The sequence below is a fragment of the Pithys albifrons genome, chromosome Z (assembly GCF_047495875.1).
Source record: "Pithys albifrons albifrons isolate INPA30051 chromosome Z, PitAlb_v1, whole genome shotgun sequence".
Lineage (NCBI taxonomy): Eukaryota > Metazoa > Chordata > Aves > Passeriformes > Thamnophilidae > Pithys > Pithys albifrons.
Window position 1 is genome coordinate 57247064 of NC_092497.1, and position 22572 is coordinate 57269635.

Here is a 22572-nt window from a genome sequence, read left to right on the forward strand (position 1 = left end):
CCGACCCTCTCCTCTCCGCTCCCGAGTCTCTCCCGTCGCTCCCGACCCTTCCCCCCCCTCTCGACCTTCTCTCACCCTCTCCCGACCCCTCTCCCCTCCGCTCCCGACCCCTTTTTCCGCCGATCCCGACTCTCTCCCTCCTCTCCCGACCCCTCTCCCTTCCGTTCCCGACCCCTTTCCTCTCCGCTTCCGATCCCTTTCCCCTCCGCTGCCGACTCTTCTCTCTTCCTCTCCCGACCCTCTCCCCGAGCCCCGGAGGGCGCGGCGCGCACAGCGCCCCCCAGCGGCGCGGCCGGGCCCGCACGCGGCCGACGTGAGCGGCGCCGCGTCCCCGCGGGGCGGGGCGGGGGCGGGGCGGGGCGGGGGCGGGGCGGGGCGGGGGCGGGGCGAGGCGGGGCAGGAAGGGGTCGCGGCCACGGTCCCCGTGTCGCTGTCGGTACCGCTGTCGCTGTCGTGCTGCTGTCGCTGTCGCCGCCGGCAGCGCTGGGACAGCTCGGCCGGGAGTCGGCGGCGCGGCTCGGCTCCCTCCGGTGAGTTCGCACCGCGCCGCGGTGCGGGCGCTGCGGGAAGGGCGCGGGGGCAGTTCCGAGTCCCCGCGGCGGTGCCGGCGCTGCCCGGGCACCACGTGCGGCTCCCGCGGGAGCCCCGGGCTGCTTCCCGGGCTGCTTCCCGGGCACCGCCACGGCCGTGCGGCTGCCGGGGCCGGGGCTGGGCTGCGGCGCTCTGGGAGCTCCATCCTGCCCGTCCCGTCCTTCCCGGCCCTCCCATCCCATTCCCTCCCATCCCATCCCATTCCCTCCCGGCCCTCCCATCCCGACCCGGCGGAGCCCCCGCTCGGCCCGCCCGGGGCTTTGTGTCCCGAGCGAGGCGCAGCCTCTCCCGCCGCCCTGCCCAAGTTTCCCGCGGAGCTACGCCGGGTCCGGCTGGAAGCGCATCCCGGGAAGCTGGATGGGCTGTCATTCCCCCACCTTTGTCTGTCCATCCCTGGGTCAAGTGTTGACATTCTGTGAGTTTCCACTTCCAGCTGTGCCGAGTCGCTCCGGTGCGTACCCAGCAATGCCTGGGAGTGGCCTTTTTTTGTGTTTGTTTGGGGTTCTTTCTCACGCCGTCGCTCCTCATTCTTTTCCTCTAAAACTCGTCCTCTGCATTAGTTTCAAAAGATACACGTTTCGCGTATCGTTCCTTTATTATCGTTTCTTATTTGGCTTGCACTCGTGTTTGACCGTGCCTGGTAAGTACCCGCTTGTCCGAGCGTGGATGTGCCGTGGGAATTGGTGTTTCCCAAAGGGATGTCCCAAAGCCCTTCTGGAGCCACGGGCGGTTCTCGGGATGGCTCCTGAACACAAACACGGAGCTGCAGCATTGACAGGTTGGTGGCTTTTAGCATGGGCTGTTTTCTGGCTGCTTGCACATGAGTGTTCTTACAGTTTAGAGTGGAAAAGAAAAAAAATCACTGGGATTAATTAGAGTTTTTAAGCTACTTGTTAAAGTGTTTGGCATGGAAATGGAAGTCTTCTTACAAGACGACAGGCATTTTTAATAGCTGAAGTCTTTTTTTGAGATGTTACTTGATATGAATAAGGCCTTTTGTTTCCTTTTTGATTTGGAGTATTCCTTCTCTGTTTCTCTTCTTCACGTTAAAAACATCAGTAATAAATCTAGCTTCCAGAAATTTACAGTTCAATCCCAAAATTTGAAGTGAACGTAATTTTTTTAATGACTTGTGTGTTGAGACTCCTGTTTATATTTCTGGTTTTTTTGCTGCAGATCCGAAATCACGAGTCTGCCTTGTACTGTAGATCTGAAATCAGGAGCTACTTTTTAGAAATAACTTTACTGGAAGATTGATACATGTTTGCCAACTTAGTGCATGCAGAAAAAGTGGAAAAGGGCTTGAATTTACTCCTATGTACTCAGCTAGTTGTTTGGTGTGGTGATCCCACCTTTGCTACAGGTGAAAATAGAAGATGTAGGAGGTAAGAAGAGACATCAAGCAGCCAAAAGCAGATACAGAACACATAGCACTTCCTTTGACAAATGGAGACAAGTGTGTATGCAGGCAGGCTCCAAGTAGTATCAGGGATCTGATCCAAAATACAAATCCACCATTTTGTTGCTTTATCTGCTTCATTGTCAAGTGAGAGAACCTCAGGGCTGCTGCGTGTCAAATCAACCGAGGTACGATGGAATTTGCTGTTGTGGAAGTTATTTCCCTGCATGTGGCCAATACCACAAAATGTTCAGTTACAGAGGATGTTTCTTCTTGATTCCCTACATGTGAATCTGAGGGAACTGTGGTGTAAAATGCACACGTATTGAAGACAAACTTATTCTTAGGATATTGCTTGGATTTTACGTGTAGTCGTGGCTCAAAGGGAGCCAAGAGGTTGTGATTTGTTCTGAAGTTCTCATTTTGCAGATTGACAGAAGTATCCATGTTACATACTCAAAAATGCTGGTGTGTATGATGAAATGAAGATTACTTAAAAGGAATTTTATAACAAGCCAGCTTTCCATTTAATGCTTAATTGGTTCTGACTGTTGCTTGTGATATTAGAGATGAATAAATCTCCTGGGATGCTTATAATAGTACTATCCAAAATTACAGCTATAAACAAATATTTGAAAAATATCACAAATGAAGCCAAACAAGCTGGTTTATACTTTAAAATAATTTATAACAATTAAGATTAAATACTTTATGGAGTAGGTTATACCATGTCTGCCGGACTCTGTGTGGTGCTGGTCACCTGTACCATATTTAATTGTCTTGTGTCTTGAGAACAGTATCTGGTGCCAGCTGGTCTGAGCAAACTGTTGCCAGAATAGTTTACCAGTCTGGTCTAAAGTGACAGTGTGTATAGTCAAAGCATTGTGAATAATGTTTGAAAAGATCTTCACTTAAGGCATCGTAGCTCAGTCTAATGCTAAAGTGGCAGAAAGAAACATTGGGCATTCTCTAATTGGTGCCTGTAAGTCTGTTTTCGTCTTGCTACGTGATCCATCTTTGGATCAATCAAATAAATACAGGATGGTTTTTTTCAAGGCACATCTAAGTATTTTCTGACTTCATAAAACTAATTTGGAAGGAGGTGCAACCATTGAGACATGGAATATTTGTAGGATAGTGCATGGTAGCTTTCTTTCCTCTCTACTTGATACTGCTCTTTTTTTGTTTGTCCTTTATTCCTCGCCTTTTTATCCCCCTTTTTTCCTCTCCCTTTTTCTCCTTTCCCCCCTTCTCTCATTTTTCTCTCCCCCCACCTTCTGCTCCCTCTTTTTCGCTTTCTGCTTTTCTCTCTTCCCCTTCCTCTCTTTTTTGCCTCTTCTCCCTGCTTTTTCACCTTTCCCACCTCTTTTTCTCTTTTTTGTTTCTTTTCCTGCTTTGTAAGGCAGTCAGAACATATAAAATAGAAATGCATCGGGTTACTGAAAGACAGGGAGGATTTATAACATACTCCTTAATGAATAAGCCCTTTCATTTCTCTGTGATAAGTGAAGGACTCTTTTTAATGTTATGTCAACCTTACCTGTACTCAACTTCATTTTCTTCCAACTGGCCAAGGTAAGGAGGACAGGGAATTACTTTTATACTCCTTAGGGGTGTTGAAGCAACTAAAACCATTTTGAAATAATGTTTCAACCTGTTCTTGTAGAAAGATGTAAAAGTTTTACTTGAAAAATATTTTAGTTCAATATATGTTAATTTTTATAGGTTACTTTATAATTTGAGTCCAAAAATATTTCAGTGAGATTTTGTAGATTTACTTTTAAAAGTGTGAAGTGCTTTGTATGTTAAGGTTATGGTAGAATTCTGGAAGCACAGACTAAAATCAAGTAAGATTTTGAGGTATAACTTGGGACCATGTGAGCAAAGAATAAGTACTGACAAAAGCAGTGTAGTGTGAATGGGTAGCAAAACTGATGGTTAGTGCTGTTTTTTGAAACTTGCTGTTTTTAAAGTATACATCTGAAATGTTTGTTTATTGTTGTTGAGAAACATAAGTTGCATGGAGACTCTTTCATCTCCATGTGAGAATGTGAATGGAATTTAATGTAGCCTCTGAGAGGATACATGTAGATTGCACGTGAAGAGATGCCAAAAGAAAGCAGCTTTTCTGATTTATTTAATAGGCTGAGGTCAGACAGCGTGTTTCTAAGGAAGACACTTAACGGTCATTAGTTGGAAGAGCTGTGTTGTAACAGCACTCCAAGCCCTGTGAGCACTTACCCTGCTTTTTACAATAAGGGATTTTCCTGTTTTCCCTCTACCCATCAACGTATTTTATTGTTGTTAACGAAAATATTCAGAGGAACCCATCATTTTATGCAAAAAAGGTGTATTTTACTGAAACTGAAAGGCAATAAGTGATAATCTAGGCTGTTCCTGCTTCAGTGATGAATTTCCTGCATTTTGTGCAACAGATGCCACTTGGCAAATGCTCTGGTTTAAGATACCAAGGCTCTGCAACAGCCAGACAGGGTACATAATCAGATGAAATGGAAGAGTTTTAAAGTATAGCAGCTCACATGGATCACTGGATAGACAGAAACATTGCTTCTGTTTTGAACAAAATAATTTTCATTAACTTGTATTTGTCATCTCAAGATTTCTCTCATTCTCGTGATTTTGCAGTCCTACATGTAAGAGGAAGGGTATCTCATCAGTGTGATTACTTGCAGTGACAAGGGGAGGAAGGGATGCTGGCTATCAGGTTCCCACCATGTTTTTTGGGTCATTCTGGACTGGTAACGATGTTCCATGATCTTTGCTGCATTTATCTTCCCTTTTGACAGAGAGTGCCGAAGGTGATGTTGAGTCATATCACATTATCTGATCTGTGTATGTGATATGGTCTCATACTCAGCCACTGCCTGCCAGCTCCATTCTGTTACCAGTATTCTTTCTTTTGGATTTTATGATTCCACTTGATCTCCTTAGTGCTGTGCTAGTGTTTTACTCTGTGCTGTTGTGCTTCCATAGTCCTAGTGTACAAATACAATCACAGAATCACGGAATGGATTGGGCTGGAAAAGACCTCAAAGATCATCAAGTCCAACCCTTGGTCCAACTCCAGTTCCTTTACCAGATCATGGCATTCAGTGCCACGGCCAATCTCAGGTTAAAAACCTCCAGGGGTGGGGAATCCACCCCCTCTCTGGGCAGCCCATTCCAATCCCTGAGCACTCTCTCTGGAAAGAATTTTTTTCTGCTCTCCAACTTCAATTTCCCCTGGCAGAGCTTGAGCCCGTGCCCCCTTGTCCTATTGCTGAGTGCCTGGGATATTTACTATATAAATCTCTGCAAAAGAAAGGTATCTCAAAAGTTTATTGTTTGCTGTAAAATCATCTCTCTGTCATAATCTCCAGTGTGGGGTTAATGGTTTTCTTCAACTTAAATAAGTTGAAGAAAAAAAGTTTTCTTCTGACACTGGCACTGGATGTTGCAAGTGGCCTTGTTATCAGAATCTCCTGTGTTAGTGTATGCCTTGAGTCTTCACACTTGAACAAAAAAGGGATTATTAGTCTTTCATGCTTGGGAACAAAAAGGGATTATGGGGAAATGTTTACACTGAACTTAGGGTTTGTGAAACCTTTCTTTTTGTTATTTTTATTTTTTTTAATTATTGAAGTTTTTTTAGGCACAGAACTAGATTAACCCTAGAGTACCACTATAAAACTATAGATTTGTTCTGCTTTTATCCCTTCCACCCACATACACATTTTTTCACTTATCTGTACATTTGCTTTTTGTTGTAGGCCTGTAAGTGGTGTCCTTTGGCCCATACAATAAAACAATTGCTCATCTTAAAAATTATGATCCACAGTAAAACCTTTCTGGCTTGTTTCAAAAAAGTCAGTCTAATTTCCAACCTAAATTATTCACAGCCTTCATATAGTAATTTTTTCTTGTTTTGTATTACTCAGTAGCTGAGTTCTTAATTCTTTCCCTGTATATACTTCTATTTACTTAAAGACAATGGTCATGTTTACTTTCAGAGTTACGTTGTTGGGCTCAGCAGTCCAGGTTGTCTTTTTTCATTACATTTGGGGAAAATTAAGAGCTTGTTGGGCTCATAGAGAGGGCTGAGGATGACCCCAGTGCAGACTGCAGCTTCCTTAAGGGAGGCAGTGGAGGGAATGGTGCTGATCTCTCTCTGGTAACCAGTGATGGGACCTGAGGGAGGGAAATGAAGCCACATCAGGGCAAGATGTGCAAATACTAAGGCTGTGTTTATGAAACACTCTTAGGTAATGAAATTGTCACTAACTCTTGTTTCAATGCTACATGCAGTTGTCTTTGTTTAACCATTCATTCTGAGTTTTATTGTTTTTTTCCACATCTTCTAATCCAATTTCCTCACCTTTAATAATCTCCCATGTTGTAGTATCGCCAAAAAAATACTGAATTCTCCCCACTCTTGAACAGCTTTACTGCACCTTTTTTTGTCTGGGTGAATGCTCTTCTGTTTTATCAAAGATGGAATAGTTTTCCAAGATAATGTAAGTAAATTCATATTTTATTTATTCTGCCTTTCTGTTTTCAATTTCTCTCTGTTTCTACTTCAGAATCTATTCCGTTTCCCTTTCTCTTTGGTTCAGTTTTATTAAAACCCCTCCAGTGAAGCTAAAATGAATTAATGTACTGGTATGTAGATGTTCAGTAGTAGTAGGTCCAAGGTAAATTCCTAAACTACAGAATGATGATTGGCCTCATACACTTAGAAGGCTGATACTTCCCACAAAAAGTTAGGTCTATAGCCTGTAACATTGACAAGTTATTAAATATTAGTGGTGAGTGCTTCCCTGTCAAGGTTGAGGTTTTGCTTTGCTGTGAAGAGAATAAGGGGACTGCAAGCTGAGATTAGAAGAGAGCACAAGGAGAAGCAGGCGAACTGATTTGGAGAGGAGAAGTGTTGAGGGTCAGTCCTCTGAAGGAGGGCAGTGTGCAGAAATGTGGTGTCTGTAGGTGCTGCTGGGACCATGATCTGATAGGGATGTGCAGCCAGGAGAGGGAGGAATTCTGTGAAGTCTGGAGATGGGCTGACAAGGATCTGGATCAAGGGAAGAAAACTGTAACAGGTGAAGGGTTTATATGAACTATTGACTAAAAAAAACTGAAATGAAAGACTGTAAGGTTGAAGATCAGGCTAATGTGAAGTGAGGTTGAAGAGGGAAGGAGACAGGAAAGACAAGAGTGGAATGAGTCATACAACTACCCTGTGCTGCAGTAAATTTATTACTTCTGATGTCTTTAACAGGTTTTAAAGAATTACATTAATAATATTGAGAATAGTTGCATGCTTTTTTCTGTGAGGTTCATTAATGTGCATTCATAATCCTGGATAATTGGTATGCAATTGTGCTCACCTTCTTCATCCTCATCTTTTCAAGAAGCCATAGCTTTTTCTTTTACAAGCAGATACACATCTGTCATTTATGATTCCTCCCTGTACCCTTTCCCAGTAGAGTTAACTCTGTGTGAAGCTGCACCTTTACATCTGTTCAGGTACTGAAGGTGGTTGTAGTCCAGTGTTTTATCAATAACATCAACAGTGCTTATTGCTTTGGGACTGTTCTGGAGTGGCAGTGATTATTTTGCTTTACAAGTCAGTTTCCTTTAATGGAGTTCTCCATGAACCTTGTTCATGTGCCCTAAAGCAGGAGTGAAGAAAAGGAACTTGAAAACTGATCAAGTCAGGCTTGCCTGCTTTCAGCAGTCCATTTAAAGAGGGAAGAAAAAAAAAAGCTAGCAATCACTTTTAATCTCTGCTCTGTTGCAGACTTCTATGCTATATTCTTTAGTTTTCCATGGATTATTTTTATTCAGATCAGTTATATTCGGTTGGTTTAAATTCCTTTTGCAAGCATGTTGTACCCTGACCTCAAATTAAAGACTGGATTTTATGATACTAAGAATCCCAATCTCATTATGGAAGAGATTAAGGATTTATGATGGATTTTAATGCATCCTTTTTATCCTGACTTGAAATACTTTTTATTTTCTGTTTGTTTACTGATGTTTGTATTGAAACAGTGTTAATGTATTTTGATCACAATTTTGAGTACATTAATTTAGAGTAGTCCTTTCTGGAGGCCTTTCCGTGGTACCTGATTTGAGGGAACCTCGCTATTCTTATAAAACTGTTCCTATATAATGTAGCCTTTATTACATATGACAGTTACAAGAATGTTCATTAAACAGTGATTTCTAGTTTTGTTTCTTTTTGACGCAAAAAATGTGCTTACTAATCATCTTTTTTTTCTTTTTTTTTTTTTAACAGTCTCACCCAGCTTTCTCCTTGTGAGAGTAACATAAGATCCCAGAATGGTGGAGGTGGGAAGGAGCCTTTAGGGATAACTCCACCCCCCAGTTAAATAGGGTGAGCTGTACCAGGTTGTGCAGGACTGTGTTCAGTCAGATTTTGAGTAATCTCTATGGATGGAGACTCCACAGCTGCTCTGGGCAGCCTTTTCCCGTATTTGACAACTCTTACAATAAGCAAAGGTATTCTTTTGTTCAGGTAGAACTTCTGATTCAATTTACCCCGTTAACTCTTTTCTAGTCGGTGGGCACTACTGAGAAAAGTCTGGCACACTTTCACCCCATGCTTGATGAGTCCTTACAGAAGTCCTTACAGACTATTCTGAGTTGGAAGAGACCCACAAGGATCACTGAGTCCAACTCTTAAGTCAATGGCCCACACTGGGGATTGAACCCATGACCTTGGCATTATGACAACTAAGTTTTAACCAATTGAGCTGATCTCAGAGTTACATGTATTGATAAGTTTTCACCCCACCCCCAGCAGGCCTTCTCTTTGGGCTACAAACAGTCCCACCTCGTACAGCAGATACTGTAGTCCCTCAATCGTCTTTGCATCCGGTATCTGGTCTTGCACTGGTGTGTCTGTGTCTGCTGCGTTGGACACGGCACTCCAGATACATCCTCATCAGTACTGGCTGGAAGCTGAAGGGTCACCCTTCTCACCCTGCTGATGTATTTGCTCTGAGGCCACACTGCTGGGTCCTGTTTACCTTGTTCACTGGGGCAGTTACTGCGGATCTGCTTTGCACCTGGTCAGCCCCCACACCATACTAGTGCGTGGGGTTATCCCTTCCAGAGGCAGAACTTTGTGGTTCCCTTGGCTGAACTTTCTGAGGCTTATATTGATCCCATTTTCCAGCCTGTTGAGGTCCCTCTGACTGTCAGCATAACCCTCTACTGTGTTCATAGAATCATTGAATGGATTGGGTTGGAAAAGACCTCCGAGATCATCAAGTTCAACCCTTGGTCCAACTCCAGTCCCTTTACCAGATCATGGCACTCAGTGCCATGGCCAATCTCAGTTTCAAAACCTCCAGGGATGGGGAATCCACCCCCTCTCTGGGCAGCCCATTCCAATGCCTGATTACTCTCTCTGGAAAGAATTTTTTTCTGACCTCCAACTTCAATTTCCCCTGGCAGAGCTTGAGCCCTGCCCCCTTGTCCTCTTGCCAAGTGCCTGGGAGAAGAGACCAGCCCCCACCTGGCCAGCACTTCCCTTCAGTGTTGGACACTTCTACTCTGGTGTCATCTGCAAACTTACTGAGAGTGGACTTTGCCCTGCCCTCCACATCATTAATGGAGGTGCTGAACAGGGATACATCCCTAGTGTCTGGCCTCCAGCTGGATGTTGTGCCATCGGTACAGCCCTTTGAGCCTGGCAGGTCAGACAGTCCACCTGCCTGTGTTTCTAGACTGTATTTTCACCAGTTTATCTGTGAGAATGTTTTGAGAGACTGTGTAAAATGCACACGTTGGGTGATGAAGTCTGTTTAGTTAAAATAACAATTCACAAAACTGGTGTGTTAAATGGCTCCTGTGGAGATTCACAGGGAAGGAGAAAGTTTATCTGTTGGTTCTGAGTCCACCTACTGCTATGTCTTAAGGATCCAACCCTAGAAATGCTTGAAGCTGTTTTTGATGACAGCTTTGCAGGCCTGAAAATGTTTCTTTAGGATATGATCTCGAAATTTAAAGTGAGCTTAAGTTATTATTTAATAAGATGAAATGAGATATAGTGATTTATATGAAATTACCTTAGGAAAGTGCCCTTATAATTTACTCAGGCAAGGCAATTATCTTACATATCTTCCATAGGTGACAAGTTTCTCAGCTTTCTAGTGAGTGAGTTATTATGGTCTTTCTTTTGTGGAATGGAATGGGTCTTAATAACTCTGTCATACCAAAGATGTTTTAACATTGTAGTTTGTATGAAAGAAAGATAGAGGAACTTTTATTGATGAGAGCAATCTGTATTTCTCTCTGTAAAATGTTGGCACTACATAGCAAGGGCCAGATAAAGCAAACTCTGCCAGGGTCATTCAAGCATGGAGATCTTCACTCAAGCACCCATTTTCAAGGCTCTCTTTGCTGTCATCCTTGGATGTTGACCAGCACTAAAAGTTGGCCTTTTAGCTCCCATCAGTGTCCATTGTGCCCAAAAGGTCACTGAGCAAGTGTGACTTTGAGCATCACTGTCACCTGCAGGTCACTGTGGATTAGTGTTTCTGGGAGAGTGCCCTTTCTACTGGATGAATGGAGAGCATAACCTTTTATAAAATACTTGTTGGAGGACATATTAGGTAATATTGGCTGTGTGTCCTGAAATCAAGAATGTAATTTCCAGCACCTGGGCCAGTATCTTGGCAGGGATCACTATAAACAAAGTTGTCCTTACAGTGCCAGGATACACTTCCTTGAGTTTCAGACAGAAACCTGCTGAAGGCCTAACAATAGTCTGTAAGTGCTGTAACCTTGGACTCACACCCTTCTATTCAGATTTACTAATGCTCATGCCAGCTCTGTTGGCTAGTTCCAAGGTGGGTCGGTAGAAGAATTCTCAACTGTTTTTTTGGTAAGGCATTAGTATCCTCCACTAAATTGGCTCCACAGCGTTGATGGGGGTATATTATAAACTCATGTTACCTGGTTTTCACCAACATGCAACTGGACTGTTTCTCCTGGAAATTACATGATTTAATGCAAGTGGGAATACCTAACCATAAAAAATGGAGGCCTTTCATAGTGACCCTCTGTTGGCAGAAGTAGGAAATGCAGTCAGGTGGTTGTACATCTACCTGTCACCACCAGTATTTATTGCAAACTCTGGCCCTTTGGAAGGGGCCCGGTTTAACCTGTGTGAGGTGTACCACGTCCATTTGATGGTGCTGGTCTGTTGTGCCTTCCTGGTTTACTGACTGGAGCCATTTCATGGCACCTGCTCTCAAACTGGGAGCTGTGCTGCCAGTTAACCTTGGCCTCCTGGGGGATTCTCTCTGTTTCAGTGACGGGCTGAATAAGCAGCCCAAAGCTGTTGTATTTTTATGATGGTGGGGCAAACTCTGAGACCAGAAGTATGTGCCATCCATCCTCATGCTGCCAGAGACTTCAATAAGCCACTTGGTCCTCTGATGCCAGGGCTTCAAGCTCAAAATACTTCCTGGCTTATTCAGAGGCAACTCTATTCTTCTGGAAAGAACTGATCTTTTTTTCATTGTTATTGTTATTATTATTATTGTTGTTGTTATTATTGTTGTTATTATTATTGTTGTTATTATTATTGTTGTTATTATTATTATTATTATTATTATTATTATTATTATTATTATTATTATTATTATTATTATTATGATCTTCATATCTGGGCCAAAGATGGTATAAACCACCTGGGAAACCCTCAAAGATCAATAATTTTCTGTGTTTCTACTTTGTGTTTCTGCAATAGAAAGAATGATTTGTTTGGCTGATTTAGGCATCATTCTGTGAAGTCCTTGCCTAATTATTCTTCCAGATTTTACTTCTGTGGCAGTGCTTTGAATTTTCTTGGGGTTCATTTTCCAGCCATGATTTTGCCTTGCCTTGGTAGCATTAGTGCTTCTCACACTTCTTGTTCAGTGGGACCAGTGGTGCAGGTAACATTGTCCATCTCTCTGTTTTACAGTGTGGGACACTGGCTCAAGCTCTGCCAGGGGAAATTGAAGTTGGAGATCAGAAAAAAATTCTTTCCAGAGAGAGTGCTCAGGCATTGGAATGGGCTGCCCAGAGAGGGGGTGGATTCCCCATCCCTGGAGGTTTTTAAACTGAGCTTGGCCGTGGTACTGAGTGCCATGATCTGGTAAAGGGACTGGAGTTGGACCAAGGGTTGGGCTTGATGATCTTGGAGGTCTTTTCCAACCCAGTCAATTCTATGATTCTATGATTCCATGATTGGAAGTCTTCCCAATGCTGGGCTGCCAGCCCATGGCACATTGTCGTTCTGCGTGGTTACCTCTGGGGCAGTACTGTGAGGGTGTATTGCTGAATCCAGCATGGGTGTGTGGATGGCTGCTGTGGTTCATTAGCAGCTGGAATGCCAAAGAAAGCCTTTGCTGGATCCTGTCCAGGATGGCATGGCTTTGGATACTGCTTGCTGGATCAGTGATGACAATGGGGCACTGCATCTCTGTGTGGGACAGCCTTGCTGAGCAGTCAGTAGCCAGCTGTCTCTGTGAGCTGTCAGGCATTTTCACTGTCCAGATGGGGCTGCTGAAGTGGGGAACTGCCTTTCTAAATGACTCCAGCCTCTGACAGTTGTAGTGTTCTCAGTGATCTCAGTGTAGCCTGTAACATTTGAATACAACCCATTGTGAGGGAGGCTCCAAATTAGCAGGAACAGTAACCACTTTGCCCACAGTGACAGAATGAACCCCCAGAAGAAAATTTGTCCCCTCTTGTCTTGAAAGGTTTTTCTAAAAACATTTAATAAAACTAGAAACACTTCCTTTTATGGAACTGTTTTATGTTGCAGAGGATATATCTGCAGAGTGTTCACAATATATCCCTCTGACAAGCAGGAGGGGTATCTCTTTCATGGTACTGGTATGCAGCACAGATTGGAATGGGACACACTGGCAAATTGTCTCGCAGCAGTGGCCTGTACTGAAAAGTTTGATAGTGGCTTCTTTCCTCCCATAGGATATCAAGCGTACGTTGCTTCTTTTTAAATTTATCTGATGTGATCTGCTTCATCTTGAGAACAAATGGAATTGAACAAAGTAAAAAGTAGCAAATCTTCTTTTTTTGCTTGTGACAAAGAAAAATAATATTCATCCTTGCCTTTAGAAATCCATTACAGTTTTTATGTGGTCTTCAAAAGACATCTCTGGTTTGAAAGTTGATCTTCTAATTGTCCTCTTGGTATCTTAGTGATACTTGACTTTTTATTCCTAAGGATGTGTGACTGTGATGCAGATAGACAATTCAATACTACGTTGTCTATATTACTAGATCAATCTGTGTACTTTTGTTGCTGTCATGGTACATGTGAGTGGAAATTATGGGGGTGTGTGGTGAACTGGTGATCAATTCAGTCCTTCACTTGCCTTTAGCAAGCTTTTGAATCTAATCAGGCTGAAAACAAAATTGCATACTTGTCTTTTTTTTTCTTCCTATTTTTGGTTAGGCATCAAAGTTAGCTATATGTGTTAGAGAATTGGCAATGTTTTTTGGCCACATACAAAAGTCATATCAACTTGTTGGATATACTTCTGCTATTGTGATAACCTTGTAAGTCTTGTGTGTGCATTGTAGTAATTACTCATTTTGATATTGCTGTTTTTTATTGTCCTTTTGCCACTTGGAAAAGGTGTCTCATAGTTAGCAAATGTAGCAAGAAGGTCAAGATTAGTTGTGACTGTCTTGCAGTAGCTGCTGGATCAGAAATTACTTGTAAGCATAAAGCAATCTGTTTTAGAGAACTTTATTTGAACTGACATAGCTTCTCTCAAGTGTCTGTGCTTAGTCTCAGTCCACTGATTGATCATGGGGGAGGATTTCTATCTGTACAAATGTTTGATTCTTTGGTCTTCCCAGGGCCGTTCTCTGGCTTTTACTGGGGTTTGTCCTTATCCTGTTCTTGCTGCTCGTGAGTAAATAATTAGCTACTACCACCAGTTCTTTCACTTTTTTTATAATAAAGTAGCAGAAAACTTGCTAGTATTCTCAGTGGATTCATTATGTGAATGTTTTGTCTTGTTTTGCAACCTTGAGCTTCAGGAAGATGACTAAAACATTGACTTTTTTTGTTACTTCCCCTTAAGGGTCTCAATATAAATAAATATCCCTATGTAACTAATCTTTGGCTTTACTGGTTATACCTTCATCCTTTAAAAGAGGGTTTCTTTGTACTGTTGTAAATACAGAACTTGTGAGCTGTACAACACTTTGAGGTGAGCCCATTACCATAGATTTAGAGTGCACCGTGGCTGGGAGGTCTGATGGCAAGTTATAAGCAGGTAAGTCATGAAGGTTGTGTGAACTTCAAGTTAACAGGGGATCAAGTGAGTATCAGGGCTTTAAGTGAAGCATGTCCCATGAGAACTGTGTCACTCAATCTCTAAGTTCTGTTTAAAACATACTTTAGAATAATAGTTAAACCTTCATACTATACACAAATATTTAGCTTTTTGTTTGCTACTTTTTTGCTTGTTTCAGAGTATTTTCTATGACTAGTTTTTTTGTTGTTGTCACGTGTCCTGGCCTCCGCAGACTCCCTGGTTTAATTTATTTTTCAAATGCTCTTGCTCTAGATCCAGAGCTGTGACTCGGTAGGAAATGGATCTAACAGGCCTGGAATATCTCTTGTCTCTTTAGGGAAGTCAATTTTCATTGTGAGTACTTCCTTTATTGCCACCTCTGTTACTTGAATTACATAAAATGAAACTGGGAAAAAATACATTACCAGTGTAAGAACAGCAATACTGCTGTTAGAGCTCTTAGATAAAGTGAAATAAAGCTTGAGCAGAGTGTAGCAATATTAATGAAGTGCTCTCAAGTTAACACTGTTGCTTAGACATCTCCGGAAACGTGCACAGAGCTGTTTTTGCATGAGGAAAGTAGCTGTAGGTGAGGTCATCAGTGTTCTGTGGTATCTCCTGTTAGAACCTAACGACGTGAATCAAGAGCAGCTGGCCTTGGCCAGGCATATTCCCTCGATTTCACAGAATTTGGGAGACCCAACACCCAGGGCTTCATGGCCTAATGTCTTGGTTTGAGGGGAAAAACCAAAATGTTTACCACAAGCGGAGGAGGGGGTTTCCTCCACAATAGTCATGCCACTCTTTATCAAATTTAAGAAAAGGAACTTTAATCAAAAAATGGATATAAGAAGGATAACTGTTCTTAACTGTGATTGATATATATATAACTAAACAGACCAGAGCAAACTGCTTCCCCAACACAGGAAGAAAACCGAAACACAATAACCCCAAGAGCCAGCAGGTTTCCTCCTGAAGAAAAAAAAAAAAAGTTATACTTAAGGACAGTGTCTGTTCACAGCCCGGCTGGCTGCAGGATGAGCTTCCAGTTCGTCTCCAGCGAGACAGACGAGTGGTGAGCTCTCAGATGAGCTCTGTCTCTCCCCCTGTGTTCCTTATCCCGAACAAAGAAAGAAAGCTGGAAAACAGAGAACCGCAGCGTGTCCCAGAAAGCAGCAGCGACCTCTCTCTCCCGGGTCGCTGCCCCAGCCGAGGCGGGCCGGTCACGACACTGCAGGTGACGGTGAGACTGGAACGGAGACCGGGACACCAGTGCCGAATCCAGGAGCAACAGCAGTGGCAGGGGAAAACTGGCTTACTCCACAGTAGCAGCAAGGAGCAGCAGCAGCAATGGCCTCTCCCACCGCAGCACACACACCAACCCGAGCTGTGTGTAGTCCCCAAGAGCAACAGAGACAACCTGCCCCCCACCCAAGTGATCAAGAAGAAGAGTAGCAGTTACCTACTTCCTTTGTTAACTAATGGCATGGGTAGTTAGTGGCAGGGGAGAGAATTTACATAATAATTCCAAACTACAACACCTAACAACTTTGCTTTTTTTCAGGGTCCCTTATGACAGTAAGGAGTAGAAGAATTGATGTGGTGTCAAGAAGGGTTTAAAATGAATTCACATTGGAAAACAGGTTTTAACAGCAACAAAATGACCAAAAAAGAAGCTTCAGAAGCTGCAAACTAAATATTTTTCTTAGGAATACAGAAGCAATGTCAAAGTGGTGAAGGCAGTTTGTATAAAATATTGCTCATGTGGGACTTTCCTAATAGGAACCTGAAGTGTCTTCTGAAAATAACTTGCAAACAGAAAGGATTGCTGATTTAATTAATCTGAAATCCAACTATATTTATTTGCATAAGTGTAGTTCGCTGTCTCCTTCAGGCAATTTGCAAGTTTTTGCTGCTATAAATAGTGTTCTTATTATTTAGTTACTCTGTTTGACCTCTTTTATTGTGATTCTGCTCTGGCTATCAATTCAGTGGACATATTAGTACAAAATACATTTACAAAATAGCCTATAAATGATAATCTTGTTATACATAAGTGCTTTATGCAGCATTTGTATTCACTGTGAAATACAGTATGAAAGTTTCTCTGGGTTCATGTTTCTTGGTATGTCAGTAGTTTTGGATATGAGATACCATCTGTAGTTACTAAGGTTAATCCTGATGGACAAGTAAGTGCTCCAAAAAATGGGGTAGCCACGAAATAAGGCCACTTTTGTTGTTATTTGTTTTCTTCATGACTAGATCCCCATCCTCCCTGTTAGCTCTTAACTTATGCTGACTTTTGCTCTATCTTGTTCTGTCTCTTTAGCTGATATCCATTTTTATATTTCTTAACCCAGTTGACTTTCAGTGTAGACCACATTTCCCTCAGAGTTGTTCCCAGTAATTTCTCTCTTCCTTGTCCTAGTCCAGCAGTCTCCAACTTGAAATTTGCCCATGTCTGCTCTTGTCACAGTGGCAATGGAGCTGGGGGAGGGGGGAATTATGGAGAAGATAATTTTCTTGCTTTTAGTTCGGATAACTGGACATATTACCTCTCTTTTTTTTGTTTTTGAAGATTTTAAAAGTAACTCTCAGCTTCCTTAGCTATGTATTCAAAATAGTTGTTTACCTGCTACTGGCTTTTCTAAATGGATCAAGTTTTCTGAGTTTTTCATTGTTTTATACTCCTTATTTTTTCATAGTTCATCAGTTTTGTCTGTTGTTTTACTTTTGTTGTGTGGTATTTTTCTTAGTACTGAGTACTTTTTTCCTTGAGAACTGAGCTGGGGAAATCAGTGAGGTTACTGCTTTATAGAAATTCAGAAGGCCACTGTCAAAAACATCACTTAAACTTTTGAATTTGTGTTACTTTATGCTTTCAGGAGCAAATATTTCCAAAGAATGGAATGTGTTTCTAATTTATTCTGTTGGTCAGTGTATGCTCACAACAGGGCTCAGTCTTCCTGTAGTTATTGTGGGTTTTGTTAAGCACTAAATCTTTTCTTTGGACGATGTTCAAAGCATGAAGATCTCCATCTGTGTTTTATTTCATCTTTCCATCCCTGTCAAGACAACTTGACCTACATACAACCCACGGTAGTTTGCTCATGAGAAGTTTCTGAGTTACATTGTGTGAGTGTATATATTATTTGAATGTATAACCTCTTCTCAGGTATAATGGCAAATACTCAGTTATTAGTAATGACATGACAATGAGATGAGGTCGTTTTTGAGGTAAGATTATTAGTTTTATTTGAAGTTGTGGGTGTTAGTTTTTTGTGGTTGTTTCTTAATGAATGGATAGTAGTTGTCAAGGGCAAAAATTACCACTGCCTGTTCAAGTTGAAATGTCACTTGAGGCTAGATTGGCATAGTTACATCTAAAAGTGGCTTGCTGTGCTTCACAGCTGCATTGCTACTTCAGTGAGGTCACAGCCTGAACAGTTGTGTTAATCACTGACTGTGAGTATGGCCTGTTTTAAAATCTTCACAGGATATGACATGGGGTTGGCCTTGCCAGGCCCCAATCCAGCTTCTCTCTCACTCTCCCTCCTTAACAGGTAGAAAATAAAGATGGAACAGCTCATAGGTCAAAGTAAATACTGGGAGATCACAGAATCATAGAATGGATTGGGTTGGAAAAGACCTCTGAGATCATCAAGTCCAACACTTGGTCCAACTCCAGTCCCTTTACCAGATCATGGCACTCGGTGCCACGGCCAGTCTCAGTTTAAAAACCTCCAGGGATGGGGAATCCACCCCCTCTCTGGGCAGCCCATTCCAACACCTGATTACTCTCTCTGGAAAGAATTTTCTTCTGCTCTCCAACTTCAATTTCCCCTGGCAGAGCTTGAGCCTGTGCCCCCTTGTCCTATTGCTGAGTGCCTGGGATATGATCAAGGGTATGTCTTCCTTGCTCTATGACTTCCCCTCATGTCCTTGCCATGGATGTGATAATGTAGTGACATTTAGTATGGCATTTCCTCTAATTCTCTAGCATATAAGGAGACCAAGAGATTGGTTCAAGCAAGGTTCATTATTTGACTCTATATGGACTTAAAGTATTTAGTCCCTCTTATGCAGTAATTCAGTGGGGTTAATTTATTTCAGTAGTGGTTGTTGTTGCTATTAACAGTTTCAGATCCTGCCCTGAGTTATCTTTTGTTTAATAAGTGAGAGATTACAGCCGCAGTCAGCTGTCTTCCTTGGAGCAACCTTTTCTGTGTCAGTCTGCTGTTGATATACCAACAAAGAACATAGAATCATAGAATCGATTGGGTTGGAAAAGACCTCCAAGATCATCGAGTCCAACGCTTGGTCCAACTCTAGTTCATTTACTAGATCATGGCACCCAGCGCCACGTCCAATCTGTGTTTAAAAATCTCTAGGGATGGTGAATCCACCACCTCTCCGGGCAGCCCATTCCAATGCCTGATTACTCTCTCTGTAAAAAATTCTTTTCTGCTCTCCAGCTTAAATTTCCCCTGGCAGAGCTTGAGCCCGTGCCCCCTTGTTCTATTGCTGAGTGCCTGGGAGAAGAGACCAGCCCCCACCTGGCTAGAACTTCCCTTCAGGGAGTTCTAGACAGTGATGAGGTCACCTCTGAGCCTCCTCTTCTCCAGGCTAAACAACCCCAGCTCTCTCAGCCTCTCCCCATAGGACTTGTGCTCCAGTCCCTTCACCAGCCTCGTTGCTCTTCTCTGGACCCGCTCCAGCACCTCAATATCCTTTCTGAACTGAAGGGCCCAGAACTGAACACAGTACTCAAGGTGTGGCCTCACCAATGCAGAGTACAGGGGGAGGATCACTTCCCTGGTCCTGCTGGTCACGCTATTTTTGATACAGGACAGGATCCCATTGGCCTTCTTGGCCACCTGGGCACACTGTTGACTCATGTTGAGCTTCCTGTCAATTAGTACTCCAAGGTCCCTTTCTGCCTGGCTGCTCTCCAGCCACTCTGTGCCCAGCCTGGAGCGCTGCAGGGGATTGTTGTGGCCAAAGTGCAGGACCCGGCACTTGGCCTTGTTGAACTTCATCCCATTGGAATCAGCCCATCTCTCAAGTCTATCCAGATCCCTCTGCAGAGCCCTCCTGCCTTCCAGCAGGTCGACACTCCCTCCCAACTTGGTGTCATCAGCAAATTTGCTGATGATGGACTCAATCCCCTCATCTAAATCATCAATAAAGATGTTAAACAGGACTGGACCCAATACAGACCCCTGGGGAACACCACTGGTGACTGGCCACCAGCTGGATGCAGCTCCGTTCACCAGCACTCTCTGGGCCCAACCCTCCAGCCAGCTCTTAATCCAGGAGAGGGTACACTTGTCCAGGCCATGGGCTACCAGCTTTTTCAGGAGTATATTATGGGAGACAGTGTCAAAGGCCTTGCTGAAGTCCAGATAGACCACATCCACAGCCTTCCCCTCATCCACCAGGTGGGTCACCTGATCGTAGAAAGAGATCAGGTTGGTCAGACAGGACCTGCCCCTCCTAAACCCATGCTGTCTGGGTCTAATCCCTTGTCCACCCTGAAGGTGCTGTGTGATTGCACTCAGGATGAACTGCTCCATAACTCTGCCAGGCACGGAGGTCAGGCTGACAGGCCTGTAGTTGCCAGGGTCCTGCTTGCAGCCCTTTTTGTGAATTGGGGTGACATTCGCCAACCTCCAATTATCTGGGACCTCCCCAGAGAGCCAGGACTGTTGGAAGATGATGGAGAGCGGTTTGGCAAGCTCTTCTGCCAGCTCCTTCATCACCCTGGGATGGATCCCGTCTGGTCCCATAGACTTGTTAGGATCCAGCTGGCTCAGTAGGTCGGTCACTATTTCCTCCTGGAATACAGGAGGGGTATTGAGCTCCCTATTACTTCTATTGAAATTCTGATATTTAAGCCAAGGATTATAACTACATGTGGGTTGTGTTGTTGTATTTAAAAGACATCTCATACATTAGAGGTGTCTTTTAATAGGTTTTTGTGCAGATAAGGATGAAGGTGATTAATCTGAAGGGGTACTAATTGACAGGAAGCTCAACATGAGCCAACAGTGTGCTCAGGTGGCCAAGAAGGCCAATGGGATCCTGTCCTGTATCAAAAACAGCGTGGCCAGCAGGCCCAGGGCAGTGACCCTTCCCCTGGACTCTACCTTGGGGAGGCCACACCTTGAATACTGTGTTCAGTTCTGGGCCCCTCAGTTCAGGAAAGAGATTGAGGGGCTGGAGCGGGTCCAGAGAAGAGCAACGAGGCTGGAGAAGGGACTGGAGCACAAGTGCTGTGGGGAGAGGCTGAGGGAGCTGGGGGTGTTTAGCCTGGAGAAGAGGAGGCTCAGAGGTGACCTCAGCACTGTCTAGAACTCCCTGAAGGGAAGTGCCAGCCAGGTGGGGGTTGGTCTCTTCTCCCAGGCACTCAGCAATAGGACAAGGGGCACGGGCTCAAGCTCTGCCAGGGGAAATTGAAGTTGGAGAGCAGAAAAAAATTCTTTGCAGAGAGAGTGCTCAGGCATTGGAATGGGCTGCCCAGAGAGGGGGTGTCTTCACCATCCCTAGAGATTTTTAACCTGAGATTGGCCGTGGCGCTGAGTGCCATGATCTGGTAAAGGGACTGGAGTTGGACCAAGGGTTGGACTGGATGATCTCAGAGGTCTTTTCCAACCCAATCCATTATGTGATTCTATGATTCACTTAAAGTCCTGCTTCTCTTAGCATGCTCTGTCTTTTCATAATACCATAAATAAAATATTTCTCTGCATGTGTTTACATTTTGGGTTTTGCACACTGCCAAAGCAAGTTCCGTGGAAACAACAAATCCCATTAAAAGCAATTTTCTACATGTTTTGTACAATGGCAAGGAATTATCAATTTCCATTCTTTATACCTACATAGGTTTATTATGCATAGGACAAAGAAATAAATCAGTAATAAAAACAAGATGTTGGGGCAGTGGTTTCTGTTTTAGTTTTTATATCTGGACTTTTCTTGTTTATTTGAGAAACCGTATTTGAGAAAATATTACAGCTCTGTATACTGCTCTTGATTGTTTTACAGAGATCATCACCATAACTTTCATTGCACTACCCATGGCACAAATCCTTTGCTTTAATTGACCAAATCAAGCCTGTCTGTTGTCTTCTAATAAATTTGACCATTTTGAGCTGTTTTCAAAAAAATAAACCTACCTCTAAAATATGTATTGGTTCACCTGTAGGGCCAGAAGTGAAAAACAACCAGGAGTGTAAGTTGCTCATTCCACTGTGAAGTCTGTCTGAGCTGAGCTAATGTAGTGAGCTGGGCTTGCCTTGCTCAGCTCACCTACCAGATGTTCTGCAAGACATTCCCTTGTTCTAATTAAACATTAATGGCTCCTTGATCTAAATTGACCTTTTATATTTCTGCATAAAGCCTGGATAGGAGCTACTGGAAGACACAGAAATAACACACTCCATCTGTGAAGTACCCAGTGTGGAGATGTGCTAGTTGTAAAATGCTGTGAAACCATAAATCACTTCGGAACGAAAACTAAGTCGTGTATTCTAATCCTTTTTGCATGGCCCTCTGGCAGACATGTTGTGGCTACAGGGCAGAGATTGTAGCCACATGTCAAATTTTCTCATTTTTCTGTTCAGTTAGGAGTTTCTTGTCTGGAAAAGTAACACACTGGCAAGAGGACACTGTCCCAAACTTTGCCTCTTGGCAGTAGAGTTTGAAGCTGCGAACATCAATGGCAAGTGATTTACTCTTGTGCCATAGGCAGGCTGAGTTATTTTCATAACTCATTTTGCTATAACAAAAGCCAGAGGCGTCTGAATGTGACTGTGGAAAGGCCCTTGAGATAAATTTCTAACTCAAGAATTAGATATGCACAGGCCACTGAGACCTCTTTGAGATCTGAAGGCAGAGTAAACTGAGTATGCTCCTTGAAATGGAAATGTTAAAGTTACTGCAGGACAGTGGAGTGGAATGAAGAATTTTGAAGAGTAATTATTTGTTCTCTGAAGCCTGTAGCTGAGCTTTGGCACACTTTTATTTGATCAGCTCTCATGCCACCCAAGCAGTATAGAATCGGTGACAGTCAATGACTGAGGGATACCCTGTTGCAGGGTGAGGGAGGAGATTTTCATGTCAGGATTTTATGAAAAGCTCTGTTATCATTGCATTGACAGAGCTGCAGAAGGCTTTGGTCATTGAGCATGCACATATATAAAGTTACAGGGATGGAAGGAGGTGAATGTG

The 22572-nt window shown here is 43.2% G+C and overlaps 1 protein-coding gene across 6 annotated transcripts in view; it reads left to right on the top strand.

The window, feature by feature from the left end:
* The first annotated feature begins 395 nt into the window (after positions 1-395).
* The window catches only part of PAM (peptidylglycine alpha-amidating monooxygenase), a 145133-nt gene continuing 122956 nt past the window's right edge, over positions 396-22572 (top strand). For all 6 annotated transcript variants that reach the window (XM_071581668.1, XM_071581669.1, XM_071581671.1 and 3 more), the window contains exon 1: positions 396-530. The gene's annotated coding sequence lies outside the window, so the exon portion shown is untranslated. The remainder of the gene's footprint in view (positions 531-22572) is intronic.